Here is a 17,076-nt window from a genome sequence, read left to right as displayed (position 1 = left end):
TGGGGAGCACAGAGCTCTTAAAGGGGCACTGTAGTTTGGTTCAAAGCAACTTGCAGAGCAAATGAAGTATTCCTGGGTCCCAGATTTGAGGTATGAGGTGACAGTTTGTGCTCTTGGGAACAAAGTGGACAAACCATGAGGTTCTATAGGGAAGGAAAATGAAGTCCGACTTGTAAAACTTTCTCTAGTTCCACCCCTTGGACCTCACTTGATTATTTACATCCTTTCTAAGTAATCTATCTGTGCAAAATATCTCCATTTTAAAGAATCTAAAATAGCTTTATTGATACAGAATAAAGGAATCAAATTTAAGGTTAAAAACTACAGGTATAGCCTACGGCATTAAAACCCCTCCTTACTGACTGTAAGTGGGAAAAATGCAGGCCCTCAGACCTGGGCGGGCTCAGAGGCAACCTGTCTCCTTCCCATGGCCAGCAAGGCATTAAAGAACCCAGATGAGTCCTACTTCTGTAAAGTCACCCCAAGTATCCTCTCTTCCATGGTCATTAGGCTCCTTCCACACAGGCTTTTTGTCTAGCCCTTGACCAGCCCCAAAGATTTTGACCTAGCACTGTGCTCTGCCTGAAAATGGCCCCAACTCCTTTCATGGCCTAGCCCATTCCCTCCTTCAGATGTCAGCTCAAATGTCACCTTCTTCTTTTTTTTTTAAATGTCACCTTCTTAGAGAGGGTTCTCTAATGATCTTCTTTAAGGTAATAGGCCCCCCACACCACACTCTCCAGCACATCACAGAATTTTACTGTCTTCATCGCACTTATGACTCTCTCAAGTCATCTTGTCTGTTGTCCATTGTTTGTTGTCTCCCCTTGCTAGATCTGGACCTCTAGGCTGGTTCTCAGTCAGGGCCAGCTCCATAATTTGCAGGGTCTAACACCAATAAAAATGTGGAGCCCGCTGTTCAAATGAGAGAGAAAAGCTTTTTTATTTTCTTCTGAGGTCTCTCTCTTTCAATCTGTCACAGTGTTTTACACTTATTATTTAATATCATGTTCCAACTGTGGGGCAAGTACAGACCCTCACAGGTGTCCATGACTTGGCATACTGAGCATGTACACTAAACCCTGACTCTCCCTGTGTTTGTGCCAAGGCCCCCCGTAGGGTTGGAGGGTATGGAGAATGGATGGCTGAGAATCTGTTCCAGGGGAGCAGAGTGACACAGATGGAATCCCTGAGCCTCTATCATGTACTCCACTGTCCAAATGAACTTCACTTACAAAATACAAATCCAAAGATAAAAGTATTAGGAATCTAAAACTGGCAACCATAGAACATTAAACTCCAAGCACAGTGCCCCCTTCTAAGCATAGCACCCATGTATCCTGTCTTGTCTCCAGTCTCTAATACAATGCCTGACATGTGGTAGGGAGTGAAAAAATAAATGAAAGAATAAGCAACTAAACAAACCAACAATTCCACAAAGCACTCTTTTTTGCCTTTCTTGTGGGCAAGCTGTCTTTCTCTTCATGAATCAATAATTCTTCCCTGAGAGCATACCACCCATAAGTCATTATTTGGGGACCTCTGACAGCATGTGAAGATAAACCAGGAGTAGCCTCCTTCTTTCCGAAATCTGTAATCCAGTAGTAGAGCTACAACAATGCTCTCAAACAACTCCTCTAGGAGGTAAAAAATGAAAAGTGACCTAAGATCCAGAATGATCACAGCTCAGAGATCTATATTGCTGCAGGGGTCACAAAAGGTTTTATGAAAGAGGTGGCATTTAAGTGGGCCTTTAAAAAGATATGGAATTTAGTCATAAAGAGAACCCAGGAAACAGTAACAATGTCAGCAAAAGGTAAAAGGTGGAAAGCCAGAATTACGTACAGTAAGAGGTAATGGTTTTCAGGAAAAAGAGCTGGAAAATAGTTTGGATAGGTAGTTCAAGGCCAAATACAGAGAATCTTGAAAGTACTTACTATTTTTGAGTAAAGAATTGACATTGTCAGGTGGTAATTTAGCCATCCTGGTATATGGGATATCTATTACTGGGTAACAAAGTACCATAATCTTGGCAGCTTAAAATAGTCCATATTTATTGCCTCAGTTTCTGTGGGTTAGGAATCTGGGTATGGCTTAGCTGGGTCCTCTTCCCTGTTCTCAAAGTATGGGCCAGGGCTGGAGTGTCATCTGAGGATTGACTGGAGAAGCTTCCAAGCTCACGTGGCTGTTGGCAGGATTCAGTTCCTGTATATGGAGGCCATACTTCCTCACCGTTGGCAACAGACCATGATCAGTTGCTTGCCAGGTGGGTCTCTCTAACATGGCATTTTGCTTCATCAAGGAAGGCAGGGAGAGAATCTTCTAAGAAGGCAGAAGCCACAATCTCATGTAGCTTTGCCAAGGAAATGAAATCCCATCAACTTTTCACAATCTATTGGTTACAAGCCAATCACAGGCCCAGCCCACACACAAAGGGAAGGGATTTCACAAGGGTACAAATACCAAGAAATAGGGGTAGAATGAGGGCTATCTTAGAAGTGGCCTACCAGACTGGGGTGGGAAGGAATGAATTGGTATAGAGACCAAAGGTGGAGAAACCATCAAAGAGGCCATCATATAGGCCACGAGGAAAAACATTGGACCCAAAGAGGAGAGAGTGGCTTTAGGGAAAATAGGTATTTAGGAAGAACAGGCATTGTCAGTGACAGAATTAATTCACAGTACATAGGACTTGGCAATAAATTCTATGTGGATGGTAAAGGAGAGAGAGAATGTAAAAGAAGATTCCAAGATTTTGAACTCAAGTGACTAGAATTAAAGAAGTAGCTAAGAGAAAGAGAGGAAGAGAGGCTGTTACAGGCTATCTTGGTAGAAAGAAGGAAAATATATTGTGTTGGAGATTCTAGAATACCATCCAAAGTGACCATATACTTGGAAATGCTGAATTTCAGGAGTATTATTGAGGTTGAAATCTTTATTTGTCTGTATGTTATACAGGTGACAGCTGATGGTATGCAATTTCAAGAAAAGAATGGAGCTTTCTTAAGCTATTTCATCAGCTTGGAAATTGGAATCCCTGGCAACTTCCATCCTCTTGTGGGAAATCCAGCCTCACTTTCAGGCTGGGATCTGGAAGTGCCAGAAGAGAACCTTCTGGTTAAGTTAAAACAAATACTTGAATATGTCTGTGATTTCTACAAAGAACCAACTAGTTGGGACACTGATTTTGCCAAGATTTTTCCAGAGATAAAAGTCTAGCTGCAGACAAAGGCTCTCAATGAATCAAACCTCAGGCCACCTATTATTATTTAATTCTGCAGATGAAAAAACCGAGGCTTGTCCTAAACCACAAAGACAACAGTTATGACTAGATAGAATCTTTGCTTCCCAAATCCTCACCCAGCACTTGCTTCCTTCCACAGTACAAAATCCCTGACCTGGAATCTGAGTCTAAGGTGCATTCTCCTAACTTTTCATGCGCAAGGTCAATGACCCACTTTACTTTGTGCAAACAGAAGTGTGCACACATACCCCATAATTCTCAAAGATTAATGAAATTGGGAAGGCCTAAAGATCCAAAATCTCCAAGTAAAGAAATGATCTTGGGATATTGAATCAGATGGGAATAAGAAAACTGTGGTCTCTCCAAAGAAACCCTTCTCTTGTGGGAAAGTTAAGGAAACTCAGCTGGCTTCCCAGTTGCAGTTATCTAGTGTGGAACTGAGCTAACTTTCAAGCCAGACCAAAACCCAAGTCATTCCCCATTGCCAATCCATATCATAATCAATGCTGATTGAATGCCTGAATGTAATTTGAATGAAAAGCATTTCAAAGCACAAAGGTTCTGTTCTCAATAAGTTTAGTCTATATAATCAAATGCATTCTTTCTGGCCCAATCAGCAGAGACTTGGCAGAATAAAGGTCTTTGGTATGAGCAAAAAATTCCAAGCTTAAATCTTACAATTGCCCCTTTGAGGGTCGTTGACTCGGCAAGTTTTACAGTGGTGTACTGAAATGAATACTGCCTCTATGCAAAGCAACAGGAGGTCACATTATAATTAGAATGCAATCAGTGGAATTGGTTATGGCTTGGTTTTCTTCCTGAAATGACAATCTATGCCACATCTGCCATTACATTAATATTTTCTGCATTACTAGAAGAACAGGGGGAGGGGGTTGGGTGAAGGGGAAACCAGTGTCTTTGCACAAAGCAGCTGATAGAGATGTCTTTAGCTAGAAGTCCGCATGAGCTAATCAAGGCCCAAACAGTTCACCTTTAAAATACCCAAACCATCTGGCAGGCTGTCCCATGATAAATCTCAATGATAAATGTCTCCGTTTTGATGTTACAAAGGAATCGCAGACCTGCTCAGATTTGGCACAGCTGAAAACATACTGGCAACGGTAGAATAGAACTCAGATGTCCCAAAATAGAGAAGTAAATCATTTTGACCTGTAGGGCATAATATATTTAGAGAAAACCTGATTGTAATAAAAAGGTTGGATTCATCACAGTTTCTGCTATAGGAGTGGTGATATATTTTTTTGTAATACTTTTTGGTTTAGTGAAAACTCCAGCATATACAATTTAAAAGCCTTCACTCTTTTTTTTTCTTTCTTCCCTTCTTTTTGTGTGTCTTCAGACATCTCCCTTGGCCCCTTGTAAACTACAATGGTCTCCTCTCTCGGGTTCTCACACATCCTGCAGGGGACTGTTGAGGTGAGCATGCCTTCAAAATGATTAATCCACTCGCTTTTCAGAGGTCTGTTTTGCTGGGCCCATAGCCACTGCCAAGAAAGGACACACTGTGACCACCAGCACCAGGAAGCAAAGAAACAGCCTCTAAACTCAAGGTTAGCCTGGACTTGATGCCGAGAGGGAATCATAAAATAAATTATGTTGTGTGGCTTGGGAGGGTAGACTTTTATGTCCAGCCAAAATTCAGAAACAAATTATGGAGTGGTCAGTTGGCCTTATGTATTTCATCTTTTCCCCACAAAGTTAGGAAATTAATTAAACATGGATATGGAGTGTCAAGGGCAAGGCACTGGAGCTTTCCAATGCTAGCAGCCCCTGTCCCTCTTCCCTGGCTGGACACACAGCTCCACAATGCTTCCTGGCTCTGAATCTCAGTGTAAAGGATCTCAGACTAAGAGACGGGCAGCCAATGAAAACAGGGTCTTGTTGGCTAAAGGTCTCCTGGGGAGCTGCCTGGGACCTTGTGATGACGGAACAAAGCACAGTCTCTTTCCCCACTCTGGTCTGGATGGTTGCGACAGCTTGACCAATTCCCTCCATCGCTGCCCTAGTCACTTTCTGGTGGCTAATGGAAAAGACAGATTTACCATCTGCTCCTAGACAAATGGTTTAATAAAATGATTTTGCTCACACACCCAAAAGGAAGCCAGAAATAGTCATGGGAGGCGACGTGTCTCCAGTGAAAAAAGTTTCATTCTCACTCTCTTGATTTCCAGACAAGTTAGAGAAAAAATGGAGGTCCATCTCTGTCTCCAGAGGCAATTTCCCTGGACTTGTATGGAGCAGTGGAGGCCCTTTTAAACCCCACAAGTGGCCCACAGCAACCAGAGTCTGCGACTACTCCAGCACTCTGGGAAATGAGTGCAAATAAAGTTGAGGTAACTATTTTCAATAAAACTTAAATATATATGTACCGACAGTCCATTTGGAGGAGAAAAGATGCAATTTATTGGCTGTTGGCAACACAATTGGAGACAAGTTAGCCCATACTTCTTGTCTGCCTTGGGCCAAAAAACACATATCTAGTTATTTGACTGTCTTCTCATAAGTCAGTCCTAGAGGTGCAGAGAGGAAACGCCCACTGGATCATTGGCATTCCCAGCTGTTTAATCATTTCTCTGGCTCTCACCGGAATCCCCTCCTGGTCACTGACATCTTGAGGATTCAGAAGTGTTTAGAAAAGAGCAAGGTATTTCATCTGACATTCTCAAAGTTTCAGTGGGGGAGTAGAAAAGGGTGAGCTGGAGCTCTTTGCTCTTCTGGGTAAGAGAGCACATTTGAACACAGCTGAAAGAACTGCATCATCACTTTCTTCCCCTACCATATGGTCTCTCACTCTCACATCTGATTTATGGCTCCTGATTACCACAGATCCTTTGGCTAGGTCGCTTTCCAAATGTCTTCCTACTGTTGGATATTTGGGTGCCAATATTTACCCCAAGGAAAAGAGGAGACAAAGAATAATGGTGTCCTTACTTCTGCCCCCAACCCCTTCCTGCTACACAGTGTTTCTGATTTTGTTTTAAGCATCTGGGCCAGGAAACCCAGACCGTTTCCTTTTCCCTGTCTGAGCTTTAAAGCAAGAAAAGTTGGGATTACATTTGCCAGTAAAGCAGGTAGATTGAGTAAAAACTACTCAAAAACCATGTACTTAGTGATGATTGTTTTATATGTTTATAGACATATTACTCTCCAGTGGGTTCCTCAACAAAAGTCTAACAATTAATTAGGAAGAAGGACACTAATAAGAGGGTGTTTTGAGTCACAAGGAGTATGGAATGTCATCTTTCTCTAGACATTCAAACATGACAGCTTCTAGCAGAAATGCCCATGAGTTCCAAGGGAGAAATTATTGCCCATGGTAAGATGCTAAGGTTCTCAACTGATTCACCAAATCTAATATACCAATTGGGTTCCAATCTCTACTTTTCATATGAAATTCTTTACATCAGGCAGTCCTCCCAAAGTAAAAAATAAAATAAAAAATGTTCTTGGTGCAATTCCTGTGTGATGTTCTTATAGTTATGTGGTTTATAACATATTTCCATCAATTGAATTAACACCGTGTTTTCATACTGTTTTAGGAATACAATTATTTCTTAATTACCTACAAGTGTTTGAAAAATATTCACTCATGTGACAAATAATTATTGACTGCCAGGCACTCTACCAGGTTTAGAGCCACAAAGAGTTTCAAAGAATTTGACAATCTAGCTAGAATAACCTAATGCAAATGTTAGATTAAGGGAAAAGTAATATGGGATTCTAATCTGAACACATACAAGTGAAAAGAAAAGCAAAAAAAAAAAAAAAAAACCCACACAAATGGCTCTAGGTCATGTGGTAGGGAGGCAATACACTTTTTGGAAAGAATTTAAATGAACTCACTAGTGACTATTGTCAGTATTATGAGGTGACAGTGTTTGTGGCAGAAAATTAAAGCTCAGACTGCCCTCTGATTAGCCACATCTGTATTTCATTCCTCTTTTGACCACCCATGTTGAATGAACAGAGAGACAATGGAAAAGTTCTAGCTGAAACATTTGGAGTGTGAATCCAAAGATGCATATTACATTTAAAAAGCAGCAATAACAAGGCAATTATGAGTGCCAGCCAGGGATATAGTGGGGTGGTGTAACTGAGTAAAAGCTCTGAATGTTTGAAGCTGGTTTAGACACATGGTTTGAAATTTTATTTATTTATTTTCAGAGAGCAGAAGGGAGGGAGAAAAAGAAGGAGAGAAACATCAGTGTGTGAGAGAAACATGGATTGGTTGCCTCTTCCTCCTGCACAACTTGGGACCTGGCCTGCAACCCAGGCATGTGACCTGACAGAGAATTGAACTGGCAACCTTTTGGTTTGCAGGCCAGTGTTCAATCCACTGAGCTACACAGGCAAGGGAAAAATATGGTTTGATTCATTCAGACTGATCACACTTCACACCAGAGGAGACTGGACTTGCTTGCCCCTCCCATAGTTACTCTCCTGTGGTGCCTTATTTAATCTCAGTGATACAGATGTATCTATTCACCTTTTCAAGGTCAGGGGATATGTTTGCTCTAAGTGGAGAATTTAGGAGAAGCATGTCTGGAACTCAAAAACCCACTTCTCTTCTTAGGTTTGCTCTAGTTCTGGGAATGAAGCCCAAAAGAAGGCGTAAAAGAGATGAATCACATCTTTTCCATTGATTAATTTAAATTTTATTTTGTATGCCATGTGGGTAATGCCTCACATGTCTCAGAAAATGACAGTGGGAGAAATCCCTTGGGGAGATTAGACCCTTATTCTCTTGTAGTTACGGACACAAGCCTGAGCACACTCTCACTCAACCAATTACTAAGATACCAAAACAAAGAGAGAGAGAGAGAGAGAGAGAGAGAGAAGATTGACAATGATATCCTCCCTTCCTAAAATTCATAATAATAGCACTAGAGGAATATTAGGGGCGTTGGTGAAGATCCTTCTTTTACTTTGTTGTGAAGAGTCACACATGCCTCCCGTGCTTGGCCAAAAAGGCCAGTGTCTTCCAAAATCATCTGTCCACCAGAAATCTGGGTGAGCTGACTCTGAGATATAACACAAGGTCTTCATCCAAAGAGCCATAACTGGTTATTGTTTAACCCCAGTGCTAACAAAACAGAGCAAGATTCTTAATCCTCTGGTAGAAACACATTCTTCTCCAATATGATGCTTATAAAGAATCTTTATCATCAAATTCCATCTATGTGGAATATTTTTTACTAGTTGACAAAATGTGATTGCCAGTGAAAAACAAGAATTTTGTTGTTTGCAGACCTGTAAGAGTGGTACAATATTGGAATTCTTACGTTCCTCTTGCCTGACTTCCTTTCTCTGAAGGCAGACATTCTCAGAGAATTGATCAGAATCTCCCAGTGGCCTATAACTTTGTCTCTCCATGTCCACATCTATAAATAGCATTTTTAAAATTTCAATTTATGAGAATGCCTTTTTAAATTTAAATAAAATGATCACTTCCTTGCTGTCACATCATGTTCAGTAACACTATTAATTCTGGCTGCATCAGGTTATAAAAGGCCAAGTCTGAGGAAGGTATGGCTTATGTGATCTTTGATCTCACAAAACTTGAGAGCTGTCATCTAGGACAAGTCTGTTATCTTTACCTAATGAGTCTTCCAATTCCCCAACCATAAAGTGGGGTAGTTAATGTTACCTTTTCTCTTCCACTGTGACTGAGGATAGGACTACTGAGATATTGAAGACCAAGCTATATAAACTAAATATATTAATACAAATAATCACCAGAAAGGTCACTTAAATGTATAAACAATCAATTGAAATTGTTCCTAACTTATCATCTATATTATTAGAGTATGGCCTTTCTCCTTTTTTGTCTCTGTCAATATCACTACTCAGACTCTGAACACTGAGACTTCATTCTGAGCTAAGACTAAAGTTTAATAACCCAGACAATGGAGAAAGGTTTTTAAAATATCATATGTGAGAAAGTATGAGAACTTTGTGGTGGTATAGTCTTTATAAATCTACAGGCAGGTAGGATTTGCATGGATGTCAAAGTGGACCAAGAGCAGTTACCTTAAAGAAAGTATTTTATTATCTGATTTCTAATCTATTAACATGAAAAGCTTCTTGTAATAATTAAGCTCCACGAAAGACATATGGAGTGAGAATCAGGAGCTAGGCAGATCCAAAGGCTTTTATTATTTTGATTAAAGAAAAAAGGCTGGACAGCATGAATAGCTTTCTGGTTGTTTTACTCCATGCTGAGTAAGGTCACCAAGGGAGAATAATTTTCACTACAAAAATTAGCCTAAACCTTAGTTTAATTTGCATGACTTTCCACCCTAAGTGTGGATTCTGTCAAAGCATAAACTCTATTTGCCAGACATAATGGATCTTGGCAAGTCGGAAAATTGCAGTTTGGTCCCTATTACACATAAACCACCAATGGAGAAAATGCTACCAGGATTTCTAATAAAATACGGTATGCTCCTTACGTGTCCTGCAGGAAGCAACACTGACATTCCTTTTGGTCTCCTGGGGAAAAAATAACTGTAAGCCTTATCATCTTCTAGTAAAATTATAGGCTGCTCATCATGTAGAGGATGCAACTAATGGCACTTCAGGAGTGAGGGAAGGTGGTTGCCTTCTCTGGAATAAGCTTAAGTTGCTCTAGAGAAAGAAGAATGTTCCTTCCCAGATCCCTGGTTTTCTGAAATTCTGGGAATGCTGTGACATTCCGCCAATGTACACCTCCAGAAGATGACCTCTACAATGTATTGGTTAGGGGCTTCATTCCTCTTCATAGTTGCCAAACTGTGGATAACCATAAAACAATGGAGTCACTGCCAAGAGAAAGTGTTGTTGGGTTTTTTTGGAGGAGGGTGGATAACTTCTTGGATTCTATGATCATCATATGTTAAAATTTCCTAAGTCTTTTTCTCTGGAGACAAGAATACTATCTTCACTCAAATATGAAAACAGGTTCTAAAATGGAACTCTTCCCTTTTGGTGAACCACCTTAAATCTCCTGAAAATCTTTTCCACATTGGTACACGTGTCAGTGAATGGTTCTACTACCCAGGTGTAACATGCACAATACCTAGTCAATAGGGTAAGAGCCTGGTCAATCAGAATGGACACTGGCCACTGAGCTAAAGTAGGGTCCTGAGCCCTCCCCAGATATGTCCAGCATTAAGGTTTAATTTGGGGATTGCAGGACATATTGGTAGTTTGGGAGTTCCAGGGAAAAGGCCTGGGTGGGAGAGGAGCACCCAGTGTGAAGGAGCACTCAGAGAGATGTGAGGGGTTGGCATAAAAGTATTTCGATACTTTAACAACCAGGTCTTGGTGTCTTCATTCACTCAACCTGAAATATCCTTGTCTTTTAGTTCTGTTTCATCTATAATCCACTAAAATCATTAAACCCTTTCAATTCTACTGCCTGGCTCTCACCATCACTATCACCTCCACCCCCTCTCAGTGGTTGCATTATAGAGCCTTACCATCTGCTGGCTGGATTAGTGCAACAACTTGTTACCTGGTCTCCCTGCCTCCACTCTTGCCCTCCTTCCACTCTTCTACTTACTCCCAGAAGGGTCATCTTAAAGAGTCAATTCATAGGCATTTCTCTAAAGAAGATACACAAGTGGCCAATAAGTACATAAAATGATACTCAATATCACTATTAGGAAAATGCAAATCAAAATCATAATGAGATACCACTTCACAACCATTTGGATAGCTGTTATTGGAAAATAAAGTAAGTGCTGGTGAGGAGGGAGAAATTGCAACCCTTGTACACTAGTGGTGGGATGTGAAATGGAGCAGTGGCTACAGAAAATAGTGTAGTGGTTCTTCAAAAAATTAAAAATAGTATGACCCTATGATCCAGTAATTCCAATTTTGAGCATATTTACAAAAAGTTAAAAACAGGGTCTCAGAGAGATAGCTGTACACCCATGTTCAGAGAAGAATTATTCATAATATCTAAAAGGTGTCAACAACTCATGCATCCATCAATAGATGAGTGGGTAAAGAAAATGTGGTATATACATATAATAAATATTATTCAGCCTTAAAAAGAAAAGAAATTCTGACACATGATATAACATGCATGAACCTTGAAAATATTATACTAGGTGAAACGAGCCAGTGACAAAAGGACAAATACCGTATGATTCCATTTATATAAGGTACCTAGAATAGTCAAATTCATAAAGATAGGAAGTAAAAGGGTGGTTTTTTTTGGGGGGATTGGGTTGTGGGGAGAATGCTGATTTATTATTTAATAAGTTCCGAGTTATAGTTTTGCAAGATGAAAAAAGTTTTGGATGGTGGTGATGGTTGTACAGCAATATAAATGTACTTAATGCCACTGAAGTGTTCACTTGAAAGTATTAAAATGGTAAATTTTATGGTATGTATGTTTTACCACAATAAAAAAAGACAGGTGCAAAATAAATATATGACTAATTACTAGAGGGGAAAAGGGAGTTAATTCAGTCATATTACTGACCTGGCAATCCCTCAGTATAGAGATTAAACTATTTTTTCTTTTTTCTTAATCCTCACCCAGGGATATGTTTTTATCGATTTGAGACACAGAGAGAGAGAGAGAGAGATCAGTTGCCTCCCATATGCACCCCAACTGGGGATTGAATCTGCAACCTAGGTATGTGCCTTGATCACAAATCGAGCCTGTAACCTTTTGGTGTATGGGACAACACTCCAACCAACTGAACCACCCTTCCAGGGCAGAGCCCAAACTCTTTAAAACATCATTAGATTGTGCAGTCCCTTATGATTTGACCTCCCCTATCTCTTCAGCTTCATTACTTGAAACTTAGCAGCTCAGCTCTAAATTCCAGCCCTGGGCAGCTCCTGACATTGTCTGAATACTCTTGCCTTGGGACTTTATACATGGGATTTTTTCTTCATGGGTCATTCTCCCATTCTAACCAACCAGCTAACTACATTTAATTAATCCTTCAAGTCTCAAACTACATTCTGTTCATCCTTCAAGATGCAGTGTAGAAATCACTTCTAGAAGTTTTTCTTGACCTGCTCCTCCTTTCCTACCCCAACTGAAGTTGAGGTGGACCTCCTGCACACACCCAGTGCAACCAGATTGTTTTAGCTTATTAAAAACATGGACCCTGGAGCCAAACAGCCCTAGATGACCTTAGGCAGGTTATTTACCTCCCTGATTCTAGTTTTCTCTTTAAAAAGGGGGATGATAATACTACTTACCTCATAAACTGTTGTGAAGATTAATAAGCAATTGGTGGAAAGCAATCTAAACAATGTCTAGCACATAGTGTAATCACAAACAATACCTCTTATCCCTTCGATGTTTAAATATGTGACATTGACACTGCCCACCAGTAGGTGGGGTCTATGTTTCCTCCCCTTAAATCTAGGTTTAGTTGTGACTAAAGACTAACTAAAAGAGTGTGCTTTATTTCCTAGACTAAATCAGAAACACTTCTGATTTAGCTTCTGCCTTGTCAACTAGGGCAACAGTCAACTTGGGTTTGACTGTTAATCTAATTACCCTGAGGCTGTGATATTGTGAGGAAGCCAAGCAGAAGAATTGTGTAGGTACCTCAATCAGAAATCCTAGTCTGTAGGACCTACTAGACCAGGCCCACACATATTAGTGTATGAGCATAAGCCTTCAGATACTTCCAATATTGAGCCAGTTCATCCCCAGCATTCAAGTCTTCCCAGCTAAGGCTATAGACATTGTGGGGAAGAGAAAAGCTTATCCTGTGTGACTCCCTGACCCACAGAGTCCATGAGCATAATAAAATGGCTATTTTTAGTCACTAAAGTGTATAATTTGTTACACAGCAGTAGAAATTAGAACAGCTATATAAGTGGTTTCTATCTTCTTTGCCTATATTATTATCATTTTCTCTTTGTTATCATAGCACTTAATACAATAATACTTATACCATAAATGTCTATTTACCTATCTGTAGTCCTCATTAAATTCTAACTGTTCAGCATTAAAAAGGAATGAGCCATCAGGCCATGAAAAGACATGGAAGAATCTTTAATGAATTCTACTAAGTGAAAGAAGTCAGTCTGAGAAGGCTACCTAATATACAATTCTATAGGACAGCTGGGGAAGACAAAACTATGGGGACAGTAAAACATCAGTGGTTACCAGGTTTTGTGTGGGAGGGAGGGATAAACAGGTGGAGCACAGAAGATTTTTTTAGGCAGTAAAATTACTTTGCATAACATACTATTATGGTGGATACACATCATTATACATTTCTCCAAATCCAAAAAATGACATAACCAGGAGTAAACCCTGAGGTAAACTATGAAATTGGGGTGATAATTATGTGCCAGTGTAGACTCATTAGTTAGGACAGGCATACTCCTCTGGTTGGGGGTGGGGGGTGGAGGAGGCTGTGGTGTTGTGGGGACAGGAGACATAAGGGAAATCTCTGCACCTACCTCTCAATTTTGTTGTGAAGCTAAAACTATTCTAAAAAATAAAGCCTTAAAAAATTACTCTTAATGTAATTTTTAAATTAATAACTTTAACATAAATCTTTCACTGTATCTTTGTGAAATTAGACTAGGTTTCTAAGAATAGAATTGTTCAACCAAATGGTATTTATCATATTTTCATACTAATAATAAAAATTGCAAAATCGCTTTCCAGAGGTATTGAACTAACTTACTTCTAGAAGGAAGATATAAGAAAGATAGTGTCATCACACCTGAACATTTCCTAAGTATGTATTACTACTTTTAACATCATTTTTAATTTACAAATATTTCATTTGAACATTTTCTATTTCTAATATTGTCTGTTTACCTCTTCAATCCATTTTTTGTATTGGATATTTTTGGTATAATTTGTACAAACTCTTCCTATACTAGGGGGACTAAATCTGTAATTATAATTTTATATATCTCCTAGCTTATTTGTCTTAATTTTTCTTATAAGGTTATAGATATAAGAAAATGTACACATTTTTATGTTACAAAATCTGTGATTAGTTTCTTCTATGAAAGTTTGATATTAATTTAATATTTTTGACAAATTAGGACATTTGGCCTATTCACAGTCTATCCTAAATCTCAAATATGGGATGTGAGATTGTACTAATTAAACCATCCTGCCAACTTGAAAATAAAGATACCCAAAGATATCCAAATGGAAACATCTGCTAGTTCTATATTTATATGCATTGACCACTATTCAGACAATAGAATTGGTCAATAAGAATATTGTCTGAATTGTGGTCAATGCATATAAATATAGAGCTAGAAGATGTTTCTAAAGATATTTAGTCAATCCTATTCGTTTTGGTTTTTTAATCATTCATTTTTTAAAATCCTTACCCAAGGATATGTTTATTGATTCTAGAGAGAGAGAAAGAGAGGGAGAGAGAGAGGAAAAAAAACATCAAGGTGAGAGATACACTGATAGGTTGCCTACTGTAAGTGCTGCCACCGAGGACTGAACCTGAAACCTAGGTGTGTGTCCTGACTGGGGTGGAAGCCACACCTTTTGGTGTACAGAAGGACACTCCAACCAACTGAGCCACCCATCCAGGGCCCATTCATTTATTTCAGAAGTAGGAAACTTAGACCAAAAAGAAGAAACAACATGCCCCCCAAGATGGCATGATAGTAGATTTAGAATACAAGCCTGCTACTTTCCATTCTGCTTGCCTTTTTCTATTAGAATTTGAAAAGTTAAAATAATTGAATTCAAAGATTATAGACAGATTATTCACCCTTACAAATTCTACCTCCTTCACTCTAAAGCTCCTTCTGAAAGTATTGTTACCTCTTGGAGGCTTCTAAGATACACTCCTATGAGGAGGCTTTCAATAAAGACCACCAAGAACATTACTACATAAATTGGCTGGTACTTATTTTTAGGACTCCCTTAGACTGTTTAAGAAGCACCAAATGTAATACAGTACACTCGATTGCTACATAAAAGTAAAAGTTTCAGGTAAAGCAGAGCCATAAATCTAGAAATTTAAGCTCCTCTCCTCAGGCAATGGAAAGCCAAGTCCGCATTTCCTCTTACTTGCTGACAGCCTCTTGGGCATTCAAATAGGAAAGAGTTGAAAACCAAGATTTCCGATCCAATCTAATACTGGACAACACTTAATGGCTTAAGTAGATTAATAATACTCTTGCTATTGGAATTTTGTCTTTCACCACCTTTCACCGTAAGCTTTGCCTGTACTTGATCTACAGGGAGGCTGAATGTTGAAGAGTCTTTTACCAGACCTGATCTCATTCAGCACCCCGTCTGGAACTGACAACACAATTTCGACACCAATCAATCAGTAAGAATGTATTGACTGTTACTATGTCCCCCATACTACCTATAATACTGGCAGAGACCTACAAGGAATTATAAGACATATCTACCTTCTCAAAGAACTTAGATTTGACTTGCATTTTCAATATTAACATACATAAAACAAATATACATACAAACAAAATCAGTAGAAAGCTCTCAATTTTAAATGCTAATGGGAGCTGATGGGCTTATGGAACCCTTAGTGGCCTCACAGAACACACAGAATGTGAACAGAGAGAGTTCTAGAATAAAGTAAAATGAGCAAAAATAAATCACAACTGTGACAAAATGAAGAGAGATCTGTACAAGAGACTACATGGTTGGTGTAGAAAGAAATCAGCTTGGTTGAAAAGAGAAAACTGGAAGTTGCATAACTCTGGATATAACATTTGATATATAAAATTTTGTTTTCAAATGTGTCTCTTTCCTATTATGATATCATTCAAATATCTGAAACTTCTCTGCATCTGTAATATCTTGCTAAGATATCTTACATACAGTACATATGTAACAAACACCAGTTGAATAAATGAATGGATAAGTTAGTTAATAGATAAATGTATAAGAGTAAATTATAATTAAAATACATTGATCTAAGCATGCTTTTTTTAAATATGAAAGGTACAGAAAGTTTACTGCAAATGGCATTTACCCTCACACAAACACCTGAAGAACAAGGAAACTCTTATTCACTCCATAAGAGTTACTGAACACATACCATAGATATATCACAATGAAGAGGACAGGTAAAGACTTAAATATTTTAGAGTTTGCAATTTAGTGGAGGTAGAGATAGGATGGGAAGGAAAAAAATAAGAAAGATGGGAGGGAAGAAGAAAGAGAGAAGGGGGGAGGGAAGAAAAAGAAGGAGGGTAGAAGGGAAGAAGAGAGGAGGGAAAGAAGGGAGGGAGGGAAGGAAGAAAATTAATTCAGATAACAACAGGTGTTACAAAGAAAGTGACAAATTGAGAACTGATGGCAAGGGACTGGTCAGTGGGTGGGTTCAGTCCTTTTGAACTGAGAATCTGAGAAGACCCTTCTGAGGAGTTGAAACTAGAGCTGAAACATCAGTAAGGACTGGAAGGTTCAGAGGTGACCTTTGGCTAAGGGGCAAAGCATTGCCAGACAAGCTACTGGAGAAACAGAAGACATACCAGCACCTACCAGGCACTAGCTGTAGGAATGCCCATTCTCATCAGATTGTATATTTGTCTCTGAGCCTGCAGATGAGGTTGTAAATTTGGACCAGACCTCAGGATTCCAGAACCATTTCCTGATTTATTTGCAAACAATTGACACTATAGCTTGGGGATTTTATTCATTTTTTTAACATGGTTAATGCAGTGACTCTCACCCATAGAAAAATCGCAGCAAACAGTAATTGTCCTTTTTCTGTGGTGAATTTTCTGTGGTGAATACGAAGAAAAGTGCCAACATACGCAATGCCTCCACTACAGTATTTCTCTTCTTTCTCTTCACCCCAAAGCCCAGGGAAGCCTTATGG

The 17,076-nt window shown here is 39.2% G+C and overlaps 1 protein-coding gene across 1 annotated transcript in view; it reads right to left on the bottom strand.

Moving 5' to 3' along the window:
• The window catches only part of LRMDA (leucine rich melanocyte differentiation associated), a 736,140-nt gene that overhangs the window by 180,078 nt on the left and 538,986 nt on the right, over positions 1 to 17,076 (bottom strand). The gene's annotated exons all lie outside the window — the stretch shown is intronic.

The sequence above is a fragment of the Desmodus rotundus genome, chromosome 4 (genome assembly GCF_022682495.2).
Source record: "Desmodus rotundus isolate HL8 chromosome 4, HLdesRot8A.1, whole genome shotgun sequence".
Classification (NCBI taxonomy): Eukaryota; Metazoa; Chordata; class Mammalia; order Chiroptera; family Phyllostomidae; genus Desmodus; species Desmodus rotundus.
Note: the sequence above shows the minus strand (reverse complement) of the source record. Positions and strands in the feature narration are given on the sequence as shown.